At 31.8% G+C, this 11,562-nt stretch overlaps 1 long non-coding RNA gene across 1 annotated transcript; it reads left to right on the top strand.

Moving 5' to 3' along the window:
- Positions 1 to 9,938: 9,938 nt before the first annotated feature.
- Positions 9,939 to 11,087, top strand: LOC124366521. Its single transcript, XR_006922821.1, has 2 exons — positions 9,939 to 10,108; positions 10,937 to 11,087. It is a non-coding gene; the product is annotated as an uncharacterized LOC124366521 (long non-coding RNA).
- The last annotated feature ends 475 nt before the right edge of the window (positions 11,088 to 11,562 follow it).

Raw genomic sequence — 11,562 nt, 5'->3', positions numbered from 1 at the left:
TATTTTCCTAACATTACACATATATTGTATCGTCCTTACTGACTAAAGGAAAAGGTAATTGAAACAAACAAACGTCTAAAAAACAACAAATGGATTAATAGGGCAATGTCGTGTTTTATGAATTCCATGATAAAGTTTTATATTCATCATTGGTAGAACAGTTGTTTTTGATAACTTGTAATGATTTACGCGACTGTACTGTCTGTCGTCTACAGACTACATATCAATATGGCTTGTACACTATAAACATCACAGTTCATGTAAAACTATCAGTTCTAATCAAGACAATAGAACTAATTATTCTATTCTTTGGTTGAAGTTTGTTGTTGACGATGGAAGGATTTTTTAGGAAACAGGATTTTTCCGGACATTTGCCATCGTTTAGTGATAAAATATCAGTAACACTACGTTTCGAGATCATCAATCTGATCTCTTCTTCAGGTAAATAACTAACCTATCATATAATTACAACCTAGTTTTTAATCACGAAAAGTAGTGTTACTGATTTTTTGTATCACTGAACGTTTCCTTGTTTCCTTCATAATTATTCTAAATATTATAAATAACTGGCTAAGCGTTAGCGAAGCATATCGCTTGAAGGGCCAGAACAATTTGATTTCTGTCTGTTTTTCCTGACTACCTGTCTATCTGTCTGCCTCCGTGCATGATATCTCGAAAACTAAATGATAAAAAAACTTGAAATATTCCATTAAATTTCATTTCTATATGGCACTAACTCTAGGTGGCCACGTACGCTGAGTGCGATAATAATGCACATCACTCCAATGGTATTTTGTTTAACATTCATTACATACTATATATTTACATTGGTTTCAGGGACAATCACATGCGTAACGAAAAATAGCAATATATATCTTAAGGAATGAATATAAATGTATAAGATTTTAACATGTGAAATGTGAAATACTACCTCAAACACATACAATACAAGAGGATGACACAGGTGGCTGTATTATAGACTGTATTATTTAAACACTGCTATTAAATTCAACTTTATTAAAAAAATCGATGTATCATGTTGTATTATGCCTGAAGAAAAATGTTATCTGTTTACGTTAAATTTTGCGTATAACTTAATGTCTACATCTACAACACTTAGTTTCATGGAGATGTTTATCCAGTAATGGAACTGGTTTATTTGTAAACATTTATTTCCTGTATTTTATATACCTGACTATCCGTCCGCAGGACATCTCGAGAATAAAATGAGCGCTGGACTTTAAATTTAGAATCCAACCTCAGCGAAACCTGTCACGTGACTCGTGGTGTGGCGTACTCATGTCTTGTAATATAGTATTGAGTGTTCCTTAATTAAAGGTAATAAGCTGCAGTTTTACAACTTCTCTCTCATACATACTGCAGAACATAATAAATCGTACTCACTCGTATAATGATGTAAACTTTTTTTGGTTGGTAGATATGATTATTACGAGTTAGATGTAATCTTGTCTACTAGCAGACTAAAACTTAATTACACTGGCACTGCCTGTAAATAAATTTTGTTCTATGCGAATGTTTTTTAATCTTAAATAGTTTTAAAATTTGTGTATATGAAAAGCTCCTATATAAATAATAAGTATTCATGCGATGTGCTGTAGCTTCTAACGGTACAAATTTTTTTCTCAAAGAACGAAAGTTTTACGTTCATAATATTTACTCATGTTACAATAATATCGTGAAAATATAGGTGGATAAGTTACCTGTTAGCTGGAATCTCAAAGATTGAATTTATGATTTTGATACCTATGAATATTTACCAGACATTCCAAAGTTCCTCGGAAACTTTAACGAATTCAAACTGGAATATTTCATCATCTTAATGAAACTGAGGAAAAATATAAACACGGGTTAACTGAAGGCTCACAACTTTGTTTTAGATTCATAAGTAAACGTAGCAAAACTTTAATTTAAAATAATTATAATACTCCTCTATTTGTGTATTAAACATTTCTCAGTTTTCCACATTATCAGAGTGCTCTGCTAAGTCTAGAACGTAACGTCGTTCATGTCCCTTTTAGTTTTATTTTACATGGAATTTAAATTAATTTTTTTGCGACTAATATTGTTATGCTTATGACATTTAAAATATTGGAACATTTGTGTGATTTAAAATGGTAAATGTCAAAACACATTTTCTAGACAATTTAAAGAACTTCACGTTTAAAAAAAAAAAACAGTCTTGGAGGTAAATCTTTTGAAAGAACCTTTCCTTTAGGATAATCGATAAACTGGAATTACTACAAATCAGATCACCGTATCTACCCTTTGAAGGCAATATCTGAATAATAATAAACCATTAATGTTGTAACAATGTTTATAGTTACAGAAAAACGTCAGTTTCATAATACCGAAGGCATCGTATACAATTTTACGAAGAACTACCATACACTCACTCACGCAGACAAAATCTAGCTCATCCACTTATATCATCCGTTCTTGATACACTTTACATCAGAACCAGAAGACTGGACATGTTAATTATGAATTGCATCCCAGCGGCTCATTATAACCTCGTCAACTAAGTATAACACCCTCCAACCCGTGTGTTATCCGAGCTTTGAATTGTTTGGGGTCTTTCAATCGTTTTCTTTCTTCAAGAAGTCTATTGAATAGCTTGACACCAACCTCGGTCGCCAAACTGTCAAATGTTGAAGTTTTAAGTTTTTGTATGCGGAAGTTGTCACTCTCTCTAGTCCCGTACTGGTGTAAGTTCCAATCCAAGCAATCCAAGCTCCCTGATGGCATCTTTACAAAAACCTCTAAATTTCCATTTTTAAATGATTCGGACAACTCTCTTTTGACTTCTAAATACCCTTAAATTACCCCAAACCGTAATCCAGGGGAGGATACACAACGTCAAAAACAGGCCTTTCTTGGAATATGCATAGAGGAGAATTTGGCAAGATTTCGTAAGATATAAATGTTTGAAGACACCTTAAAGCAGATGCTATGGTTATCCCAGATCAGCCCTCCGTCTAGGTGCATCCCTAGAAGTTCGACATCAACCGCCACCAAGGTTACGAGTTCCAGGGATCTTTTAGCCGGAGGCTAAAGTTGATTGCGTTTTTTTTTTTGAACTGTTGACCCTAAGGCTTAAGTCTGAAATATGCTGAATACACAGATTTACAGTTTATTACGAATGTATTACTGATTCATGTTTTAGCTCTAATTCAGAGAGTTGTATCTCCAGCATATTGCACCACTTTCACAGTCAAGATTATTGAATTACACTTGTTGATGTACAAAGTAACAGGACCGGTCCCAGGATAGATCCCTGTGGTTAATTTAAAAAATTAAGTAAATAATCAGAGAAATGTGATGGAATAAAAGAATAATACTTACAAAAACTTATCGGCGATTTTGACACACTTCACTAGTGTTACATCATAAGATATAGTGACATAACCTGATTTATGATCTGTCATAGGGTCACTTGATTTATGATTTCTGGTCTAACTTCCTCCACCTTCATAATATAAATCAATGTTGTTAAGTATAACCCTTCGCTCATTCCCCCAATACAAACATTACAGTTGAACATCCAAAATGTATCCCAAAATAAACAAACCTCCTATTGTGTGAAGCTATGCTCATCTTTATTCTCATGTATCCTGTATTGTAAAACATAAGTATTAATATTGTATATTTTATATAATAATTAAATTTTTATAGATATGTTTCCAGACGTTTCGACTTAAATATATGCTTACTGTCCCTGTCACACGTTTTACAATTGCATATTCACTATTCTTACAGAAAGTTCATGTACTATTGATTTTATTTTGATTGTGGAATCTATTCATATAAATAATTTATTGTATGTATGAATAATAGACAGTTGCGTACATAACGGGGGTTAAGAAGATAAAGTCCCCCCAAAAGACGAACAAATTAAAAAACATTTGTTTGTAGAAACAAGCTAAGAGGGGAAAGAAAAATATTTGTGATAAGTTGCCTCTTAACGAATGATAACAGTATTATAGGATGTGTATTTGTCCTGGTGTATTATATTTTGTTTATTTTTTAAGGGGGTTTCTTATTTTATTTTAATATAGATATTTTGTTATAATGGTAACAATTGAGTGAGAATTAGTTGCACGTGAATAAGTATAGTTGAATGTGCATGTGCGTGTGCGTATTCGCATAAGGGTGATTACGAATGTTCACATACTTTTTCGAATTTAACACTTAAATATTTAATAACAGATGTGACTGATTGATTTCACAGTAAGCATATTATATCTCAGTTCACAGTAATTTAGCTATGACAAACTCAAAAAATAAAAACATTGGTTCCAAGTTTCCTAATTTAAATACAAGGTGGGAACACGTCACACACGTGTCCTATAACAGGCTTGTCTGAGGTTGCTTGCGAGGTTTCAAATCTAAAACTCAACCCATTCTCGTGATAACTTGTGGGCAGATATACAGACAGATAACTAAGCAGAAAGTGTATTTTTACATACCCCAGATAGAATAAAGGGAATTTACATCACCCTAGTGAGTGTACCTTTCAAGAACACTAACCCAAATTAGACATCCTTCGTCATAGATCTTATTCTTGTCCATGTAGATATGAAGTGACACGCAAAATTTAAAGGATAAAGGTGAAATATTTTTCTAACTTATCTTATAAAATGACACACTCCCATTTTTGTTTATTAAGATTGGTTTCATAGCAGTGTTTATTTAATAAAACCCTTAACACAAAGGCACCGAAAGATGATGTTGTAAGTGTTAAACTAAATTTGTTAATTTGTAATATATTAAAATGACATATGATTCTACTCAGGTTTCTAAAATATTTATTTATTATGTTATTGTTCGTTGATATAATGATTAACCATAGGTCTAATATAAAAACATTCACTGACGCTCAGCTAAATCCAAGATTCTAGGGTTTCATGAAATAAACAATAAAATACATTATGAATTTTTTTAACGGTAAACTTAATGTATTTACAATTTAAAACAATCCAAATATGGAAATATATATGTCATGGATTTTTATCAAAAACCTTTAAAAGACTAAAGTCTACAACTGTATTAATTAAAAAGTGACCTTTATTATTTTCTTTTTTGTCCTGCAAATACATTTTAATAGAGTTGTTTCAATAAAACTCATGTACTTTTCCAGTAAACTTCTAGCACCAAGCCCAAATAGTTACTTCAATTTTTTTTATTGTTTAAGAAACCTCAAGAATCATTATATAGAATATGGATTTGATATCACTTATCGTATCTAAATAATCCTCACCTCATGCACATTTTAGATTTTCCGTTCTATAAATGGTTGGAACAGACTAAAATTAGTGTTTAAATTGTTCATGCTCAATAACGCAAATTTAGGTTTGAGCAAATACCTGTTAGTATTTACTGCCTTAGCAGTGCGCTACACAAATGCTTTGGAAGCATCACAGAGTGAAGAATATTCATGTGGAAACACTAATGCTCAGCCAGGTCATTTGGAAAGTAGAATCGGTAGTCCAAGGGTGTCGGCGTGAACTCACTGACATACCCTTCATAAACATGACGTAAGCCACCCTCGTCAAAATTAGGAGTGGGCCTATAGTCTTAAAATAGGAACAAGACAAAATAGGAATAGACATACAAACTTTTGTCCATGCTCTCGAGCGATAGTCTTCGCTGATGCTCAGCCAATATTTGATGTAAAACCTGTCATACTGTAGATAATAAATATTTCTCATTAATGTTACTCTAGATGCTAATTTTCATATACTGTAATAGAAATCACCATTTCCGGCATTCAAGGTACTGTTAATGGTACAAACAGTGACGATTGTGTTCCCGTTGTTTGAGTCAATAGTTTGCGAGAGTTACTGAAACAACGGCTCTTTGTTACTTGTCACTGTGCCAAAGACAGGTACAATTGGCACATCCTCTACAGACTAGAACTAGTCACTTGGAAACTAGTTCAATTTGTTTTGTTGTTGAAACTGCACTAGTTAATTACCTAAATGGACCACACAAGTCTATTGTTGCGAACTTTCTACGTGGATGGGTTACACACTTAGTACTTCTAGTCTATTGTCATTGTGTGGTTTCCACTAACTTCACAGCGCTTTTCTGTAAATTGTATATTTCATTCATTGACGACAAATAATTTACCTAACAATTGTTTATATAAATGGATATCATTAACAGTTATAAAAATGTATGTAATAGATTTTAAATACCCTACAAAAATTTATTAGTTTCGTTTAATGATTGATTTTTGTTGAATAATTTGAGTGCCTCATATGTTTTTATTTATGATAATATTAATGCATATAAAATGAACTAGTTTATAACTTAAACGTCTTGGAAATAATGTAAGTAAAATTTGGGGGAAATAGTTAACTCTTAATTACCAAACGCTTCTTGACCAGAGGTCTGGATATATGCACATGAGACTAGAGGCAGAGAAATACCTACAGAGCTGGATGACACAGAACAGTTTATCAAAAATGTTTATGAATAGCCTTCTCAAACAGAAGTTCTTTAGTTACTTGATAATTCTTCAATGCAAAAGAGGGGGATTCCAAATATCGATAGGTTTAAGTTAGTTGTTTCTTAATATGTATTTTAAATATACAATTTGAGATCTATGGCTTAGATTAGAGCCAAAATATAAGGGTATTTATCTCAGATTCCACGGGATTTGAATTTGAGTGCTTTACATAGTACAAGACATACACTTCAATTAACTCATCTGCAATGCTCTGAACAAGCCTTTGATAACGTAAAACATTTATGTAGAATGTTTCAAATTGTGCCTGAGAACAAGTTTAAAATAACGGTGAGAATGAACACACATGAACCTCTCCCTTTTTAACAATACCAACCCAAATTTAAGATATCAGATACTGTCGCTGTAGCTGCTCAAATTCGCGTCTGGATATTTAATACCAGGAGCAGTTACGATACCCTGCACCGTTCTAATTTTGTAGGGACGTATTTAAACTGTTACCTAATCCTATAAAACATGAACGAACAAGTAATTAAATTCCGCTCCGATTTATTTCCTATGGCAAGGTACTGGAATTCCATAAACCACTAACATCTATGCCACATAACGTTTCTTAAGCGTTCATGTTATTTAATAAGTTATGTTGTTATTTACTAAATTACTGCTATTTACTAAATTGTATAACATAATTAATTGTTATTTTAAATTAATTGATATTTATTTAATATGTTTGCATTCAATATTAGTTAAAAAAAGATTGATTTTCCGAGATAATAATACAATATAATCTCACTAATCAATAATATTTATAATCCTGACAAACATACAGCTTCATGAAGGAAATAGTGACTAAATGTTTTTATTACAATTCATTTTAAATTAATTGTTATTTATTTAATATTTTTAGTTTAAATATTAGATAAAAAATGAAATATCCGAGTTAATAATACAACATATTACTCCCTCATCACTACTATTTAGAATGTTGATAAACATATAATTTTATAAAGGAAATAGTGACTAAATGTTTTCACTTCTAACATAGCTATGTGTTAAATAACGTACAATCATCGTTTTCCTATATTATTTTTCACTGTTATTGGACAGTATAGTGTTATTTTCAAAGCTCTCCACTGGTTCCCAAGAGCATATTGTTTCCTTTTAGCTTAATAAAGACAGTGCCTGGGCTCTTTATAAATAATTTTTCTACCTGAAAAATAAACTATATAGGTTTACTTATTTTGAGTAGACTAAATTTCTTCACCTTGTATACATTTTACTGTCCACACTACACTTTAAAAATAAAATAATTCCAAAATGAATAATTAGAACACATTGTAAAGCTGGCCTTAATATGTAACCTCGGAGTAGAGTAGGTGTGGACAGTAAACTGGTATAATACTCGGTGACGCCTGGAGTCAGAAGGAATAAAGCTGATATCCTTTTATGATTGTATCAACAAAGCCCAGTTTATGGAGCACTAAAGGGATCACAATGTAACTGACATTTTGCTGAACTTTTACAGGTGAGAGCAATGTTATTTAACTTTTTAACGTCACAGTATAACATAAAAGCTGCAACGGCAAAATCTACCATAACGCTTCAATACAAAAGGACTTTCCATAATTTCATTGAATTGAGTTTTATCTTTAGCTACATGTGTTTAGAACAACACTTGTATAATAAGGTGGGTTCTGAAATAATAACATATATATATATATATATAATTTCCTATTTAATATAATTTACATTCAACATTAGCTAGCGTCTCGGTACCACCAGAGTCACTTCAACTGACACACAGAAATCAAGACTCACAATTGACCGATGTTTATCATAATAAAATGAATTAAAGACCTGGAATTTTGCATAAAACATCAGGAAAACCACATGGAGGAGGTTAGTCCCAACTTGTGTTCCTGTAGCCTAGTGCCAATGTGCATTATATAAATTTAACACCTGGATTTTCTTGGAATTGGTACAGACATTTTTCCTAAGAAGAGAATTGATCGTGAAGTGTAGTATTTTATGTGTAGGCCGAAATGAGGAAGGATGTATCAAAATGGAAAAAAATTTCAAATAAAAACTTATATATTTAATACCAACCATCTGGCACGTAAATAAATATAAATTAAATCAGCACCGACTAACAGTATACAACTAAACTATTATCTAGTTATCTGACATTCGATGTCTGTCTCAGGTTAAATTCCACTATTGGTTTCAAGAAAAACTAGATTTTGGATTTATACAATTCAGATTTGCACAGACTACTAGATTTCCTCTCAGTTAGAACTTTAAAAGTAGGTTCATATTATATGGAGTCTACTTTTTGACAATTTATGTATAGAGAAATATTCTTTACATCGCTTGGTGCTTTCTATATCAAAGGTGACTATTCGAAATTTGCGCAGTTAGATAAACAAACATACAAGTAAAGGTACTTTACTCATTTAGCTTTGCAAGTGGTCAGCTATTTGAAAGGACAAACTGATGAAGTAATCTGCAGTTTCCACATTATTTAGCGCTACGCTTTTATTACGTAAATACTAAGCGGAAGTAATTATTCTCTGAGCGTGTTTATGTTTGATGCAAATTATAAAAATGGTTTTACAGAGGGCATAATACGCAACGAGCTGATATGGTTTTATGATTGTATCATCAAAGCCCAGTTTACAACATTGCACACTGTTGTATGTGTCTCTGGCTTTTGCTACACATTGCAGTTACAGGGATTTTACTCTTGCGATGTCTTTTGCATTTCGCGGTAAAATCTTTATTAAAATTCAGGTTATTTTAAACAATATTTAACATTTCATCTGAAGGTACAAGAACACCTTAGTGTAAAACATGCCATACACAACTAAAACGAGAATTGAAATTCTTCTGTCATACCGCTATTATATTCCTTTCTAAGTGTGGATTTGGTCGATTAGTTTGGAAATAAAAATACAAACCAGATTAATCAAGAAGATTTTCGCTCAGCTAGCATTTTTCGGTTATATAATCAGAATTAGAATCAGAAATAATTAATTTCAGCAATAACAAAATTGCATATGAAATAGGTCACATATGAAACAATCAAATATTGTCACTAAGGATCACTTATTATATCATAGCAAAAATTGCACAGAAAATATTTTAAGCTGAATATGTTTTCAGGTGGTGAAGCAGTCCACTATAGAGATGAAGATTGGAAGAGGCCATGACCTTATCAATAAGTGTCAATCTATGGATCGGGTAGACCATGTTACCCTTGTGATGGTAGTTCTGCTGATGATTAAGAGTGTTTGGTGTAAACATATGGGGGTTATTTTAAAGAAAGTTAAAACTGAAATAAGTTTAATTTAAATATTTGCCACAAGAATAGGAATAAAAATGGTAGTTAACGTATCATCTACTTATTACGAGGAATAAAGTGACGAGAACATACAATGAAAGACTGTGGTATCTACTATGACCCACAGAGAATTTTAGATTGGGATTTAATTAATGAGAAATTCCTTGTGTTGCTCAAAATAGGTCACGATGTGTTGTGGCTGTGGAGACTCAGATATGCGGTCCATGTGAACACACACTTTAGAGACAATGAAGGTGGAGACAATTTCCCAGAAAAAAGTAGGTAGTTTCATCCAGAGAGAGAGTTTTCGGTATTTTACCTCGTTAGCTATTACAAAAGGGAAATGCTTTCAGCGTTCATATGAGAGCCGTTAGATATTTACAGTGTATATTTTAACCGTGCATACATTGGTATTTCAAAAACGGCCAGAGTTTCAACTTTTTGTCACTATTTTCCAATATTTTGACCTAGTATAAAAAGTCTTATAGAACACTTATATTTTCTTACAATTTTGGGCATAATGCAAGGCTTTAACGTTTTTATTCTTAGCTAATGATTGTTTCGCTTTCTCGTTTAGGAGTTACAGCCTAGTCTAGTTTAAAACATCACGTTCGTCTTGATAAGTTTTAAAATTCTCACGTCATCGCTGGAAAGTGAAATGGATTTCTCCAAGTACTATTTTTGGAATTCTATTGTTTGTTTAGTTTGTTAAATGTCCTCAGTATTTTTTCAAATATACCCAAATTAAATTTTTCGAAATTTGCTCATGTTTATTAGCTGAGTGAGTGTTATCTCTAAAGGTATCTCTAACAGTGTATGAAAAACGACAAGTCAAGAATTGAAACAATGTTTTAAATAATAATAAAACCAAACCGATTTTTATGCAAAGAAACTTAATAGTCTTTCAATCAATGCAATTTATTTATTTTGATTTACATGTTACAAATTAAAAACATTGAAGATAGTTTAACCGATTCTCAGTAATGATATATTAGACAAAAAATATTGTAGTAAAACTGGGTTCCAGTGAACAGAAGTATAATGGAAATAAATTCTCGAAGAAGGTGCAATAAAAGAGTTTATTTTAGCACAAAATTGTCTTTCAGGCCCCAAATCTGAAGACAGTAGCCGTCAGGTTTGCACAGTTCGGGTTCCCACGATCCAAAGCATTGTGCACAGATGCTCAGCTGCTACTCTAGTCAAGACCAGTTATTCCGAGGAGAATATTTGTGTAAATAAAAGTTTTATTAGATATCATTACAGAATCATATTTATTGTGTTTGCTGGTTAATAATTAAATTTAATAAAGGTAAGCTTGCTTAAATAAATTTAAACCCCTTTAAGGTATTTTTTCGGGTAAACTTCACCGCTGTTCACAATGTTTTCTTTTGCCCTTTAAAATTATCTTATGTAATACGGAAATCATTCTGTTAGATTTCAAAGTCAGGATAGTTTTTGAAACTAAAATATTAATGGATTGCGTACATCTACTAAAGAAAACAAAGAATTCGGTGATAAGTGTTGAAAAATTAGTTATTTAGTTCAAGTATACGATAAATATGTAACTAATCAATGTGGAATATTTATACATGTTGATTTGTGTAAGACACGAATCATTTTCCTATCTAGTTACCTTCCTTGGAAATTGTGAGTATCAAATTTGGTATTTTTATGCGTGTAAATATAAAATAGTGGCTTTTAAATGAAAATGTTTATAAAACTTTGACTCTTC

The sequence above is a fragment of the Homalodisca vitripennis genome, chromosome 7, assembly GCF_021130785.1.
Source record: "Homalodisca vitripennis isolate AUS2020 chromosome 7, UT_GWSS_2.1, whole genome shotgun sequence".
In the NCBI taxonomy this organism is placed as follows: domain Eukaryota; kingdom Metazoa; phylum Arthropoda; class Insecta; order Hemiptera; family Cicadellidae; genus Homalodisca; species Homalodisca vitripennis.
The sequence above is the reverse complement of the archived record's forward strand: the minus strand, read 5'-3'. Positions and strand labels throughout refer to the sequence as shown.